Here is a 13,069-nt window from a genome sequence, read left to right as displayed (position 1 = left end):
ACACCTAGATATCATGTTATAGGATTTCTGCACTCTTCTATGTCTATAACAATGTTCTAAGTTGGCAAACACATAGAAAGCATGCCTATAGGGGTTCTAATTCAAATCTGAATAGCCTCACTCGCTTATGAGTCTAAATTAGCAGTAAAAATGCGTTACCAACAGCAAAACTCGTGTTTTTCTAAAATTCGTTTTTAATGAGCAACTTCCCTTTAAACCAGCATGTAATTAGTTCATTTTCTTATTTCTGGAATCTGTAGACATCATGCCTATAGGTTTTCGTCTATCACTTAGGCAAGCCTTAGGGTAAAAGTTATAAACTGCAGCAGTCTTTATTAATTACAATCAGCGGGGAGGTCTAACTCGGACTTCTTATCTGAAAATATGTGATAAATCAGCCTACTTTAACTTTTAAGCTTAATCAGACCCTAATTAGTACGTGTAGGACATGCTAAACTATATGCTTTCTCTGATCTAAGGAGGTTTGTTTGAGCCTTATGTGTTTGAATGCCTTTCCCATATTTGCTCTATGTGTTTTGATTGTCACCCTAGAATTTTGTCCTTTTAAACTATAAAACCTCATACCCTTTCCCTTTAGGATTAGTAGTCCCAAATGCCTCCGGGACTGATAGGATAGGGGCGGGTAATAGCATGCAATAAGTGAAACGAGACCATTTCGCGTTTAATATCTTAACGGGCTGGGAAGGGGTAGATATGGATATGATGACCACACGATAACACCACGTGTATAAGTGGTTACCGAGTGTTGTGTGGGGTGATCCATATTATTTATAAACCTAGGACCCCCTTCTCTTTTACCATCTTATTTCATTGTTTATTTTCAAAATTCTCAAACTATTTTTTTTTCTCTCTCAAAAATCAGCTTTTCTTTCGTTTCTTTTTCACTCCATCTATTTGCAACCTTTATGTGAAAATCCCCTCTTATTTGAAGCCCTATTTGTCTATATGTTATTTGTACCCTAAAGTCACAAAAATAGCTTGGTCGGGAACCACACTTGTGGATTCTGAAGGGTGCCTAACACCTTCCCCTTGGAATAATTTCAAGCCCTTACCCAATCTCTGGTTATCCAAACAAAACCCTTCTTAATGTCCTAATGCACTTTAATCATTAGGTGGCGACTCTTCACTTCAATTCAAACCCAATTCCCAAAAGGGAACGAGTTGTCCTCCCAAATGTCATAAATCCGATTCTACGGAGGAAAAAGGGGGCATCGACAGCATGGCGACTCCACTGGGGATTTCTTTAAGGCTTTTACCATTTCATGCTAATTGTGACTTTATGCTTCTTTATATGTCTTTATTTCTTTAAATACGTTTAAGTATTTTTTCCCTCTTCTACCTCGAAACTGACTTGGCTCTTTGTTTCTTTCCATTATTTCTCTTAATGCTTTCCTTTATCGCTTTCCTTTAATACTGTTGTAAATTATGTGAAACTGTTGTAATTATTACTTTATGAACGTGCAAATACGTGACAACTTGTTTGGTTATTGTAGCTGCATATTCAACATCATATTACATTCGTGCCAAACAAAATACCATAGCAACACTTATAATGAGTGGTTGCGCCCTTCCAATATTATCACCCCCTAAATCCGGCAATGGCATATTTGCGGTAAAACCAGTCGATTAATGGTGTAGTCGAAGGTTCCGCGCCTTTCCCTCTTGAGTTATCTGCTCAAGGGTACCAGTCTAATACCCCATAGAAACCTTACTCTGTTTAATTGTTCGTGCATCATGGTCAAACCTAGCCGAGTCAGTTATCTTGTCCGCATAATGACTCTTTAAGATAGCCTTGTCCAAAGTCCACTGGGTTTTTCCAAAACCCAAACAGACACTACCACTTTTTGTGCATTTATTTGGAGAACTAAAATGCTTTTAGGCCAATTGTTGATACTAAATAGTCGAGTCTGGTGGGGGTCAGGGCCTAACCTTTTTGTCTTGCAGAAATATGAGGCACGAAGTTCCCAGATTCGGCATGGTCACCCACATCCACCCCAAATTGCTAAGCTGGTGGAATTATCTTCATTCCAGCGATCAGACTCTTGTCCGGAAATACCTGGGAAACCTACCTTCTCTCCTGGAAATTCAACCCAACAACAAAATCATAGAAGCTGCCACTCTATTCTGGGATTGTGATAAATCTGTGTTCCACTTCGAAGATATTGAGATGAAACTCCTACTTGAGGAAATACGAGGACTGGTTGGTATACCGTGGGAAACTCCGGGTTTATTGATGCCGGAAAATCGCAAGGGTAGAGGTTCTCTCAAGATGATGGGTTTAAAGAAAAATCCAGACTTGACATGTTTGAAGGAGTCATACATTCCCTTTGACTACTTGTACGAGAGGTACGGTCAAAACAAATCTTACCGTACTTATCCTGACGAGTTTGCCCTTACATCATTGGGGCACATCCATCGAATGGTCTTTGTCTTCATGTTCTGTTTCTTGGGGATGATAGTGTTTCCAATGAAGAAAGCAAGGATCCATACCAGGCTAGCTATGGTCACCAAAACTCTAATGGAAGGCATTGACGGATAACCACTCAGTCTTGTGCCAATGATCATTACGGAAATATACCGAGCCCTAGAAAGGTGTCAACAAGGGGCCAAACACTTCGAGGGTTGTAATCTGCTACTTCAACTTTGGCTCATGGAACATCTCCAAAGGGGTAAGTACCGACAGGAAATTCATCGAAGGGACTGGGACGATCATATCGCTTTCCATCACCCAAAGCAAACGAATTACATGCCCAATATGTTCGCCCAACCAGAGAATGCTAGAGAATGGGTCGAAATCTTTGAGAACTTGACTGAGGACCGAGTACAATGGATGTTCGAGTGGTTCCCTACTGAAGAATTCATCGTTCGATCCAGGGATGCGCCGTTTCTGATACTGATCGGTTTGAGGGGGACCTACCCTTATGTCCCTCTCCGAGTTATGAGACAGGCTGGCAGGAAGCAGGTTATACCAAGGGTCGACAAGATGAATCACTTCCGAGCTGACTTCCAGAATGACGATAGTCCGCATAGGTGCCGGGCTCAGCATATGTGGCATTGCAAAATTGTCTTGGGAAAGGACACCATTGAACCAGACAGATACCATGCTGGTTGTACCCAACACTACTCAGGCTGGCTGGAGGACAATCACAACGGTTTGGGTCAACCCGGGTTCGTTCGAGGTCACACGATCATCGATAAAAAGGTTGAGGCACAGGTCAAGTACAACCAATTGCGCAAGAGGATTCGGGAATGTGAAAATGAGCACCGTGAAATACAAGAAGCCAATCAAAAGCTAATTGAAGAATGGAAGGATATAGTTGTCAACGCCAAAAAGAGATTGGTCTATTTGGAGCGAGGTATAGTAGAGTTGGAAAAGAAGTTTCTGAAGAGAGTCGAAGATTACCGGACTGCTGAAGGAAATGAAGGCGGACATCTGGCCGGAGCTTACCTGCTACTAGGATTGCGCGAGTTGGGAGAGCTGTTCGAGGGAGCCAACGATGCCGAGTCTGGGGAAGGTCCCTCCGGGACCAAATAGATAGGAATTTTCATTTTCGCTTTATGAGATGTAATAAGGCGGATGACCATTAGTAATTTTTATTTTTCTTGTCATTTAGTGTCATTTTAGGATTCGTCTACCTTTTATCAATAAAATGAGGCATTTAGCATCCTAAGTTCTCCAAATCAACTTGTCGCTAGGCCTACCTCGGGCACAACGAGGTCCCCAAAATTAGGACGCTCTTTATGTTTCAAGCACTACTTGTTTAAATATTGCAACATTTTCTTATGATCCTTACTAACTTGTTACCTTTTGTTTTACTTTTTGTTTATTCCCCTCCCCAAAGGTTAGTCGTGCACTCAGTCATCGTCATCATATTCCACAAGATCCAAGGGCCCTCCACTCACTCCTCGTCCTAGTCCTATCAGAAACAGGAACAAAGGAAAGATGGAAGATTTGAGCAACGCCAGAAAAGAAAACTCAGTTGAGCGGGTAGAGATCACTCAGGGTACTCAGGTTTCTAAGGAAAGTGCGTCCCAACTCGAGCAGAAACGGTTGAAATTTTAGGAGGAACTTGATCAAGTTCGGAACTTGGCAAGCTTGTCATTCTCCCTCACTACCCTAGATGTCAATTTTCCAAGCACTCAGTGGTGGGGATGGGGAGCAGGCCCCGGCCGGGAGGCATGGGAAGAACCAGGCTGATCCGGGTAGAACCCCACACCTCCATAAAACATCCCAAAACCACAAAACCATCCTGCTCCTCTCCACCACTGCAATACTTGCCACACCTCCAACAATACTCCACTGCTCATCCCGGAACCTTTGAACCCCATAAATGACCACTGCTACACCTAACACAACACCCCCATCTACGTAGAAACTATGCCACACTCCATCTCGAGCGCACCCGAGTCCAATGATAAGGACTCGCTCATCAGAAATTTGGCCGAAGAGCTGAAAAAGTTGACTAGCAGAATTCAAGGTGTTGAAGGCGGTAAGGGAATTGAGGGGCTAATGATGAATATAATTTATTCATATATTTTTATATGTAAATATTAAATATTTTAAATAAAAAATAAATATATATATACTATATATATATTTATATATATATATAATTATTATATATAATATTATATATATAAATATTCTATTCATATTCTTACCATATTTTCTTAACATACTTTGCAGGAGAATAGAGCATACGAAAAATCAAAGAAAAGAAGAAAAAAAAAAAAGTGATAATTGAAGTAGTCACTGGGAATGAAGGAAGCACATGGACTTAAAGCACCAATAGTTGCTACGATAGCAATTGGGAATCATGAAGGAAATCACAAATAGTTGCACTAGAGAACTATAGTTGAAACTATAGCCTTTCTCTGTAAAAGGAAGTCCAATTGGATAAGACAATAGTTTGCAAACTACAATTTCCCACAGTTGCAACTCAATTTCATAAGTTGCACTATGGATAATCTTAAGCCAAAAAACCTCTATAAATTAGAGAGTGCATGTTTGGAAAAGAAGCAATCGAGTCTTGAAGCAGAGAAGAATATTCTTGGTCTCTCTTTGTCTTTAGTATTTATCTACTTGTGTCTTTGTTTGAGAAAGAATAATTATTTCTTCATAAGTTTCTTTAATCTCTAAATTAGTTTCTTAACTTCGTATGGAGTAAACTTCTTTTTGGTTGGATAGTTGATGAAGCTTGATATATATATTATAAAAGTTATCTCAGTTTTAATACATCCTTGTCTTGAATCTTTTCCTATTTATATTTATGTTTGTGCTCTACTAATATAGTTTTACCATAATCATTGTTATCACTAATCTATATATTTTTATCGTTAAGTTACTATCAATTAATGTTATAATTTTCACGGAGCAAAATTAATAATATAGTAAACTATTGAATAAAATAGTAAAGTGAGAGCAATGTTAGCAAGCTAATTATTAAAAAGTCGTAATTTTGCTTGACTTCAGTTTTAATTCTCACGGAGGAATTGTTGTAGGCAAGATTATTGATTTTTTTTAGTAAATATATTCTCAACGAAGTATTTTACTACCTCTTACACAATTCAAGGCAAGAAAAATTCAGTTTAACTGACCAGTTTTAAAACTCAATTATTTACATAACCTCACGAGTGTTATTAGTTGATATAATTTTGGTGAGAATAAGAATATAATTGATATTAGCAATAAGCAATTATCCTTTAGAGAAATACTTTTTATAAAGTGAGATTTTATTATAATATAGTATCAAGTGAAATTCACACGATTCCCACCTTTTTTTTTAATACAAATCTTTCGAAGTGTTTAATCTTGTTATGTATTTAACAAAGTTTTAATTCCACAAACTATCATCAATCTAATTCTGCTCAATAGTAGTTGAAATATTAAGGTCTGTAGGATAGATTGTTCCAATCTCTGTGGGACGATATCATAACTATACTAGAAATTTGAAAAAGCACGAGCAAGGAAAACTCTATTACACATTGCCCTCGTCAAATTTTTGGCGCGCGTTGCCGGGGATTGGCATACATCTCTTCAGATTAAATATTTTGTTACTAATTTGAGACCTTATTATACTATTTACTGTTACTATTAATCAACTAATTTACTAAGTAGTACTATAACTACTACTGTCAATATTAATATTATCAATTTCTCTTTGAAAATAGCACTTTAAAAAAGAAGAAAAAAAACATATGTGTACTTTTTCCTATTAATTAGCTATTCAATTGAGCTTCTTCATTATATTAGTGTAATTAATATTTATAGCTATGCACCTGTTATAAATCATTTTTTTTTACCTTACTTCTTTTTTATTTTTCAATATAGCTGTTGTTACATATTAATTATTTTCCTTATCATTGTAGATATTTTTGTGTAATAATATTATTATTCTCATATTAATTATTATATTATTGTACTTCTACAGTGTATTCTTAATTGAATCACTTATCAATTCACTAGTACAAATTTGTTTATAATTAAATAATACTATAGACTATTTCAGTTCACTGTTAGTATTACTACTAAGCTTATTGGTTAATGTTTTTAATTGTTTTAATATTTTTATTTTTATTTTAACTAGATTAATACTAGTTATTATTGTCTACAATATTGTGGTGTTTATTTTTCTTCTCAACTAAAACTACTATATTTGAAAATTTACCTTTAGTTAGTATTAATTACTACGTACTGATACTAGAAAGTAATGTTAATTTTTTTTTTACTTTTAGAATTTTAAGTAGTTTTATGACCCGCTGTTCTATAAAGGATTGCGCTCAATTACGATCCTGAAATTGAAAGATATCTTCGATTGCGCAGGAAGGAAAAACTCATCTTCTCCAAGGAGCAACTTGTGAAGAAATGGAAACCTGACAGAGGACAATAACCCGGACTTGGATCCTTTCCCAGTCCATGTAGAGGAGCAATTTGATGAAGTGGGCGCAAGGCCAGCAAACAGAATCCTTAGGGATTAAATGCTAGACCTAGATCGCTTCAACTGTGGAATCTACTGTCAGGAGCCCCAGTGGCAAGCCAACAAACCTTGAAATCAGGACCGGCCTGAAATTCAGACAATTCAACAATCATGTATTTCACTGGTGATGAACAAGTTTGAAGACCCACATAGTCACATTTAATTGATTTTCTAGAACATGGTAGAGAACTGCTAAGTATAATGGAGTAGCCTCCCTGAAGCTATCAAAGTTAAGGCTTAATTTCCTTTCTATAACAAGGAGATGCCAAAGACTTGGTTGCGAAGTTTGCCTCAAAGGGTCCATTACGACATGGCCAGATGACTCATAAAGTTTTTTAAATAAATATTTTTTTCCTGCAAAACAAACAATGTTAAGAAACATACATATCTAATTTCTTGCAGACTGACACTGTGTTTAGTTTATCAATCTGGAAAGATTAAAAGCAATGTTAAGAAAATGCCCAACCATGACATTCCTGAACATATTCAATTATACATTTTTTATCATGGGCTAAAACCCTCTGCTTAGAATTGTGATATAGAAATGCAGCTGCAGGAGGTTCTGTAATGGGAAAACCACAGAAGGAAGCAATGTGCAATGTTGAATAAAAATTTTTGAGAACTTGCTAATCCAATGGCCATCTGAGCGTATAATCATTAAAAGGCTGCACGGTAAATCAGGTTTGATGCTTTAAAATACACTAAATGCAGCAGATTGTTTTTGTGGCACAAAAGTTTGAAAGCTTTTCAGGTGAGTACACACAGTCAATCAATTTGATGGCTTGTGCATTGTGCGGAGTGAAACTACCAGAACCTAAATGAACTGTCAAGCAACCAATCAATACGGATGAACATGCTAATGTCATCAGTTACAGTCACCATCGCTTTTTGGGATCCAGATGCACAGAGCATCCAGGATTTTCAGTAGAGTAACCAAATGGTGGCAAGAAAACTCTCAAAGCTTCCAGAAACAAACAGGTACAGGTCCGCCGGGATACCAGATGCAAAAATCGTGTGCAACCGAGTTCAGACCTTATCAGCAAGGCGGGACCATACAACAAATAGGGTCATAACCAGCAGAGGCCCCAACAAGCTCATCCAAGTCTTGATTGACCTTTTGTAACAAGTACATTAAGGTCACTGATGAAAAGATGGAAAGCCAAAATTCAATCCTCAAAAATCTGGAAATTTAATTAAGCCAGATTGCAGCTCTTTGTGCAGAAAAGATTTAGGTCCCTTAACCATAGCATACAAAGAAAAAGTCCAAGGGAGCACGGCTTAAGGCCAATCACTTTACGGTCAGGTAAGGAACTAGAATGAACATTATGCAGGCAGACAAGAAAAGAACCAGACAAGAAACACGGTAGACAAGGGTAAGAATTTTGAAACCATCTGAACCATCAAGGAGAAAGGAAAAAAGAATAAGAAGAAAAAAATTTCTGAAAAAAATGGTTGCCCCACCTGTGATAATTCTTTTTCACAAGAAAATGACATAAGAAAAAGCTTGAATGGTCAATTTGCAAAGTTTTTGGAAATCTTAAAACAGATTCATATTAATATTCCTTTTACTGATGCTTTGCTGCAAAATGGCTTCATATGCTAAATTTTTTAAAAAAGAATTTTTGTCAAGTAAAATGAAATTGGAAAGAAGTTTCTTTGGTAATGCTACTGAAAAATGCAGTGCTATACTGCAAAATAAGCTACCAACAAAAACTTGGTGATCATGGTAGTTTTACCATTCCATGGCACTTTGGGAAGGTGTAATATTTTGAAAAAGGCACTTTTGCGATTCTGGAGCTTCAATAAATTTGATGGCATTTTCTATCTTTAAAAATTGGATTATGGGTGAGAAGTGCAAGATATAGGTGTTTTCTTCAGTTTGCAGATCAAAGTAACGCAAAAAACCTAAGGGAATAATTGAATGTGCTTGCAACGAGTAGATAAGTTGTGTTCCCTGTAGATTTATAGTAGGCTTAAATGAATAGTAATGTCCTGATGAACCGATAATTTTGGGTAGACCATTTCTTGCTACAGGGAAGAGCAATCATGAGATGTTTCATCAAAGGCACTAATCTTTGAGAGTTGATGAAGAAAAGTCATTTTTGATATGCAAAGATACTAAGATTCAGAGATGAGACATCATCTTCATTGCTTTTCTTTGACATGATTAGTGATCTTGCATGATGAATTCAAAGAATGATCAAATTATTTCAGACTCAATGAAAGATTTTGACCAAAATCAGGTGCACCGCACAAGATGATGATCCACAATAGAGAGAGAAGCTGAAATACTGGGAAAAACATTCTGAGGATAAGGAGAATGCAATCAGAAAGAAGTTCAACCAAAAATTTGAACTCAGAGATTTCTTCTAATTTAAAAATATGTTTATCTTTGAGCAAGAATTATTTCCAGTAATTATTTCATCTTCCCTTGACTGGGCAGAACAAGAAAGAAAGACTAATTCCAAAGTCTTAAAGGGCACACAAAGAGCCTTAGGGTGGACTGTAGAGGATATCAAAAGGATTCAAGTCCAGCATTGGGTACGCGATAAGAACCTCATGGAAGATAGTCTACAACCAATAATCCAACCGAAAACAGGAGATTGAATCCTGCAATGCAGGAAGTGGTGGAAAAAGGAGATTGTAAGCTTCTCTAGGCGCATGTATTAATTTACCATTTCAGCTAGCCCTTGGGTAAGGTCGCAGTCAGTAGTTACCAAAGAAAGGAGGTATGACCAGTTATAAAGAATGAAAATAAGAACTCATACTAGGACTGTTACAAAGATGGACGAGTTGTATTGATTATAGACGTCTCAATGATGCTATCCAAAAAGATCATTTTCCTTCCATTATTGATCAAATGTTAGAAAGAATTGGCGGATATGGTTTTTACTGTTTCTCGATGGCTATTCAGGGTATAACCAATAACCAATTGCACCTGAAGATCAGGATAAGACAACTTTCAACTGTCTCATGGAACATATGCATACAGAAGAAATGCCATTTGGTCTGTGCAACCGCCCCTGCTACATTTCAAGCGTGCATTCCGCAATTTTTTCTGACATGACTGAAAAAAATTTCTTTGAAATTTTTAATGGATGTATTTCACAACTCTTGGCTAAAACATTTTGAAGATTGTCTTTACCACTGACTTTTAGTTCTTAAGAGATGTGAAGAGACAAAACTTGATTTCTGAATTGGGAAAATGTCATTGTTATGGTTACAGAGTGGAAGTTGTTTTAGGACATAAAATCAACTGCTTAAATTGGGATAAAGAAGTTGATAAGACTAAAATTAATCTTATAGCAGGATACCAGCACCCTCCCACAACTGTTTAAGGCATATAGAGTATAGGGCTTTCTAAGGGTCCATGCAAGGTTTTACAGACGGTTCATAAAGGAAATTTTTCAAAGATTTTCAAAACCTCTGACTAACCTCTTGTGAAAGATGTTAAGTTTGATTTTTCAGTGATTGGTATGATAGCTTTTTGACACCCTTAAGGAGAAATTAAATCAACTGCCCCTGTAGTTGTGTCCCCTGATTGGAGTCAAACCTTTTTGAGGTTATGGTGTGATGCTAGTGATACGGCATGGGTGCTATTTTAAGGCCAAAGGAAGGATAAGATTTTTCGTCCCATGTTAGCTATGCCAGTAGAACACTAAATGAGCTCAATTGAATTATGCCACAACAGAAACAGTTACTGCAGTATAATTTTTGCATTTGATAATATTTCGTTCTTAATTTGATAGGAACAAAGGTGACTGTTTTTAAAAAGTACGCTCTTACAAAAAATAAAGATGCTTCGATGCCTAGATTTTGTTAAAGAATGGATTTTACTTTCGCAAGAATTTGACCTTGAGATTAAAAGTAAAAAAGGAACAGGACTAGGTAGCTGACCATTGTCTAGACTAAAAGACCCTCCCCTTGAGCCCTTCAGCGAATAAAAGATAGAATTTCCCTCGTTGAACACAATTTTTTCCAGTTGCTCTGTTGTGACTCAACACTCTGATTCGCAAGAAATATTGCAAAACCTACTTGGTGGAAGCCCATGGACACCCCAAGATCTCTCTTACCCGCAGGAAAAAAAGCTTATTTCTGATCTAAGGATTATTTGTGGATGAACCTTACTTGTTCAAAAATTTGTGGCAAGAATAATATCATTAGGAGGTGTGTACCGTGGACAGAGATGACCAAAAATTTTTGTATCACTGCCGGTGAAAAGGGATGGAAGCAATTGGAGGTCATTAATGCTGCAAACTGTATGACATTTAAAGTATTGGAGGCCGATTTTTCTGGCCAAACACTCTTCAAGGATGCCCGAGCATATGTTGCACAATGTGACAGGTTCAGACCAACAGGTAATATCACTAAGAGAGATGAGATGTTCCATTACAAATCAATACAGGTATGTGAAATATTTGATGTTTGGGAATAATTTCATGGGTCCTTTTCCTTCCTCTCATTCATTTGAATATATCCTTGTGGCTGTGGATTATGTACAAGATGGGTTGAGGCCGATCCCATAAGGAAGAATGAATGCTCATCAAGTGTGTAATTTTCTTAAGAAAAAAATATTTTTACTAGATTTGGCACACCTCGAGTCAATCAATTTAAGTGATCAAGGGACTCATTCATGAAAGGCCAATTTTCTGCTTTGGCTATCAAAATATGGTGTGAACTCCACAAAACTGGAAACACCATATCATGCTCAAACACAACGGGGCAAGTTGAGTTTTCCAACCGCGAGTTAAAAGAATCTTGAAAAGACGGTTGGAATTTCAAGAAAAGACTGGTCCGTTAAAAATTAGATGATTGCACTGTGGGCATGAAATACGTGACGGCGTTTCAAAACGCCAGTTGGAACATCCCCATATAAAATAGTCTTGGAAAGTCCTTGCATTTGCTAGTTGAAACTAGAACACAAAGCTTTTTGGGCACTGAAAGCATAAACTTTGAATAACCTTTGCTGTAAAAAGCGTTGTTTTCAGGTTTACATGCAATTGGAACATTAACTGAGGTTGGAAGCGCTTATGAAAATGCCAGAATATTCAAAAAAGAAAAGAACGAAAAGATATGGCATGCCAATATTGATTCGATCAAAAAAGTTTCCAAAAATTGGAGATCAAGTATTCTTTATAATAGCAGGCTGAGGTATTTCTAGGAAAATTAAAATCTAGGTGGACAGGTCCCTTATAATTGGTACAGATGTTACTTCTATGGGGCAATGAAATTCAACAGATCAATGGAGGAGACATTTATGGTAAATGGTCACATGCAAAGTTGATTTTGGAGTCTAGGAACAACCATCGTGTAACTTCCTTGATTAGCCTAAATACTTTCTGCTGTTAATTAAGTCAGCTGTGCGACACTTAAACTCAGAACTACAATTTTCTTACTCGTAGCCATTGAGGGTGAAGTAATGGAAGGCCTCATAAGTGCCAACATAGATTTGAGTAATTAAATGCTTAGCTAATTGATTGGTTAATATCAGATTATTGTACAATCGGAACATCTTGATGAGGCTTCTACAAAAATAGAGTCACCTATATAGGAGCATCCATGTGATTCGGTATGCCTGTGACCGGTTAGTTTAACCACTTTAATGATGCAATTTCAAAATGGGTGGCATAAGGTAATTTTTGTTTATATTTAAACCGACCCCATGACTGATAAGGTTAAAAGCTAGTCCATCTATTGGGCACATAGAATATGTGTGGTCACAGTAGGTTTTCTTCTTTCAAGCTTTCTTCTGTGACTGTAAATTTGAAAGCTAAAAAGATTTTTAAATTTCAAAATATTTTTAGTACTTCAAGTATCTATATAATATATATATATATATTATATATATATATATATATATAATATATATATATAATGTTCTAATAAATTTTCTTCTTAATGTTTGTGTCAACTGTAGGTTTTTAATTAGTAAACATAATTCTTTCTATTGTGCCCCAAATAATTAAGTTTTTTTTCAAATTACCTAATATCAGTTCCATGCCTATGACTTTATTTTGGTGAAGGGCAGAGAACTAGCATCTCCAACTCTAAACAGATCAAGGGAATTGAGA

Source organism: Nicotiana attenuata, chromosome 2 (assembly GCF_001879085.1).
Source record: "Nicotiana attenuata strain UT chromosome 2, NIATTr2, whole genome shotgun sequence".
Classification (NCBI taxonomy): Eukaryota; Viridiplantae; Streptophyta; class Magnoliopsida; order Solanales; family Solanaceae; genus Nicotiana; species Nicotiana attenuata.
Note: the sequence above shows the minus strand (reverse complement) of the source record.